A 4,161-nucleotide genomic window follows, 5' to 3' on the forward strand; every position below is an offset into this window, starting at 1 on the left:
CGTGGTGTGTGTGCGGTTGATGTGTCTGTGTTGTGCGCTCGGTGTGTTGTGTGTACGGTCATTGTGCTCGGTGTGTGTCTCCGTGTTGTGTGTACGGTCGGTGTGTCTGTGTTGTGTGCTCGGTGTGTTGTGTGTACGGTCATTGTGCTCGGTGTGTGCCTCCGTGTTGTGTGTACGGTCGGTGTGTCTGTGTTGTGCGCTCGGTGTGTTGTGTGTACGGTCAGTGTGCTCGGTGTGTGTCTCCGTGTTGTGTGTATGGTCGGTGTGTCCGTGTTGTGTGCTCAGTATAAGGTCGCTGTGCTCTGTATGTGTATACACAGGATGTATAATCAGCGGCTGGGACATGGCCCGTACATTGATGGTGTCACACACACACACACACACACACACACACACACACACACACACACACGTGTTCTCATTCCATGTGATCCGTGTATCAGAATAATTCTCACTCATAATTCTTCTTTTCCCCTTTTCTGTCCTTTTGTATGTCTCGGTGCTGCTGATCTCCTGCAGCCTCTTTGCAGCCCCCGTACATACATGTTCTCCCGCAATGGCTGCACTTCCTGTTCCCTGATGATGACAGCGCTGGATGTGAGCTGTGTGTGTGGAATATGATCGTTACATACAGTCACATGAGTACACTGCGTGCAGACTGATTACAGGCAGGACTCGATTCGTTTTATACGAGGGCCAGTCAAAACGTAACACCTCCATGTCTGTCATGTGACATCTATTGAAGTGACTTCATGTCCCATGTTGTAGGGGTGTCCTCACATGTAGGGGCGTCCTCACATGGTATAGTGGTGTCCTCACATGGTATAGGGGTGTCCCCACATGGTATAGGGGCGTCCTCGCATGTAGTAGGGGCGTCCTCACATGGTATAGGGGCGTCCTCGCATGTAGTAGGGGCGTCCTCACATGGTATAGGGGCGTCCTCGCATGTAGTAGGGGCGTCCTCACATGGTATAGGGGCGTCCTCGCATGTAGTAGGGGCGTCCTCACATGGTATAGGGGCGTCCTCGCATGTAGTAGGGGCGTCCTCACATGGTATAGGGGCGTCCTCGCATGTAGTAGGGGCGTCCTCACATGGTATAGGGGCGTCCTCGCATGTAGTAGGGGCGTCCTCACATGGTATAGGGGCGTCCTCGCATGTAGTAGGGGCGTCCTCACATGGTATAGGGGCGTCCTCGCATGTAGTAGGGGCGTCCTCACATGGTATAGGGGCGTCCTCGCATGTAGTAGGGGCGTCCTCACATGGTATAGGGGCGTCCTCGCATGTAGTAGGGGCGTCCTCACATGGTATAGGGGCGTCCTCGCATGTAGTAGGGGCGTCCTCACATGGTATAGGGGCGTCCTCGCATGTAGTAGGGGCGTCCTCACATGGTATAGGGGCGTCCTCGCATGTAGTAGGGGCGTCCTCACATGGTATAGGGGCGTCCTCGCATGTAGTAGGGGCGTCCTCACATGGTATAGGGGCGTCCTCGCATGTAGTAGGGGCGTCCTCACATGGTATAGGGGCGTCCTCGCATGTAGTAGGGGCGTCCTCACATGGTATAGGGGCGTCCTCGCATGTAGTAGGGGCGTCCTCACATGGTATAGGGGCGTCCTCGCATGTAGTAGGGGCGTCCTCACATGGTATAGGGGCGTCCTCGCATGTAGTAGGGGCGTCCTCACATGGTATAGGGGCGTCCTCGCATGTAGTAGGGGCGTCCTCACATGGTATAGGGGCGTCCTCGCATGTAGTAGGGGCGTCCTCACATGGTATAGGGGCGTCCTCGCATGTAGTAGGGGCGTCCTCACATGGTATAGGGGCGTCCTCGCATGTAGTAGGGGCGTCCTCACATGGTATAGGGGCGTCCTCGCATGTAGTAGGGGCGTCCTCACATGGTATAGGGGCGTCCTCGCATGTAGTAGGGGCGTCCTCACATGGTATAGGGGCGTCCTCGCATGTAGTAGGGGCGTCCTCACATGGTATAGGGGCGTCCTCGCATGTAGTAGGGGCGTCCTCACATGGTATAGGGGCGTCCTCGCATGTAGTAGGGGCGTCCTCACATGGTATAGGGGCGTCCTCGCATGTAGTAGGGGCGTCCTCACATGGTATAGGGGCGTCCTCGCATGTAGTAGGGGCGTCCTCACATGGTATAGGGGCGTCCTCGCATGTAGTAGGGGCGTCCTCACATGGTATAGGGGCGTCCTCGCATGTAGTAGGGGCGTCCTCGCGTGTTGTAGGGGCGGCCTCGCATGTTGTAGGGGCGTCCTCGCGTGGTGTAGGGGCATCCTCACATGTAGGGGTGTCCCCACATGGTATAGGGGCGTCCTCGCATGTAGTAGGGGCGTCCTCACATGTAGGGGCATCCTCACATGGTATAGGGGCGTCCTCACATGTAGGGGTGTCCTCAGATGTAGTAGGGGCGTCCTCACATGGTATAGGGGCGTCCTCGCATGTAGTAGGGGCGTCCTCACATGTAGGGGCATCCTCACATGGTATAGGGGCGTCCTCACATGTAGGGGTGTCCTCAGATGTAGTAGGGGCGTCCCCACATGGTATAGGGGCGGCCTCGCATGTAGTAGGGACGGCCTCGCATGTAGTAGGGGCGTCCTCACATGGTATAGGGGCGTCCTCACATGTAGGGGGGTCCTCAGATGTTGTAGGGGCGTCCTCAGATGTTGTAGGGGCGTCCTCAGATGTTGTAGGGGCGTCCTCGCGTGGTGTAGGGGCGTCCTCGCGTCCTCACATGTAGGGGCATCCTCGCGTGTTGTGACATGTGACATGAACAGTCACTCCCATAGATGTCACATGACAGACATGGGGGCGTTCCCTTTTGATTGACTCGCATTTCTGACCTCCATGAACAGGTCATCCTCGGAGCACTTCCGGGTTCACGGCAAAGTGGGAGGATCGGCAGATGGACGCCGTGCTGACATGTCGCCTCCTAGACTCTGGGGGAAGCGGTCACCCCGAGGAAACATTTAGGAATTTTTACATGGAATTCGGAGCCCAAGTAGCGCTCGGGGTTAACACTAAGGGGGAGGGGCAAGCAGCGGACCGATTGCTCAATTTACATGAAAGTGTTTTACAAATCATCAATTTCGGGTTCTCTGTAAATGGGGGACCCGGAATCACTTCTCCTCCCTGCTCGTGTGGTGATACCCTATACGTGTTGCACAATCACTCTTTACATGTATGAGAATGCTGTATGGAAGCGTGTGTGTGCGTGTGTGTGTGTGTGTGTGTGTGTGTGTGTGTGGGGGTGCTTGTTGTTGTTTTTATTTCAGCTTATTATATAGATTTAAACCCTTTTATCACTGTACTGTATTGCTTTAACAAGGGGGGCTAACGCGCTGCCTATGAGATAGCATTGGGCAAGTGATAGGTACTGTTTATGGGGACATTAGGGGTCTATTAGACACCTAATCCCCCTTCCCCCCCCGCCCTCTGCTTCAGCCGATCGATGTGTTCAATCAGATGTCTATTCAGCTCTGCAGATGGAACTTTCACATCTCTGAACTTGGAGATGTTTCGAGCCGAGCGCTTCCGGGATCCTCAAATCCGCTCTGAATTGGTGCTGACGGGACGCACCGATACTGATTTTTCGGTATTGAGCACCAATATTTATATTTCGGTACTTGACGATACCGGTACTTATGATAACATGGAGCCGGCTTTCCAGGCAATCAGGAAGCTGGGCAGCATGTCATTACACGCTGCCCTGCTTCCTGATTGGCCGGGAAGCCGGCTCAATGCTGAATGGCCGGGAAGCCAATCAGGAAGCCGGGCCACGAGTCATTACTCGCAGCCCAGATTCCTGATTGGCTGGGAAACCGGCTCTATGTTCCGTTGCGCCACTGAGATTTCCTCCGACCAGAAGTTCCGGTATCAGGGGTAAGTATCGGAGCATTTGGACAAGTACTCGCCCAAATACTCGGTATCGGCACCAATACTAGTACCGGTATCAGTGCATCCCTGGTGCTGACACTGTCCTTCCTTCTGTAGGGGGGCTACTTGTGTTCCCCATGGCCCCTGTGTGTGTGTTGTAAAGTAGTCACCGCTCCAAGCTCGCTCCCGTGATGGACTAGAATCTCAATACAAATTAGTAAACTAAACATGAGATTGTAGTCCATCCCGGAAGTGAGCTTGGAGCGGTGACTACTCTA

General features: G+C 54.7%; 1 protein-coding gene across 1 annotated transcript in view; it reads left to right on the top strand.

Annotated features, from left to right (window-relative positions):
• The window catches only part of ZBTB9 (zinc finger and BTB domain containing 9), a 12,517-nt gene that overhangs the window by 1,124 nt on the left and 7,232 nt on the right, over window positions 1-4,161 (top strand). The gene's annotated exons all lie outside the window — the stretch shown is intronic.

Source organism: Nanorana parkeri, unplaced genomic scaffold, assembly GCF_000935625.1.
Source record: "Nanorana parkeri isolate BGI_ZX_2015 unplaced genomic scaffold, ASM93562v1 scaffold321, whole genome shotgun sequence".
NCBI classification, from domain to species: domain Eukaryota; kingdom Metazoa; phylum Chordata; class Amphibia; order Anura; family Dicroglossidae; genus Nanorana; species Nanorana parkeri.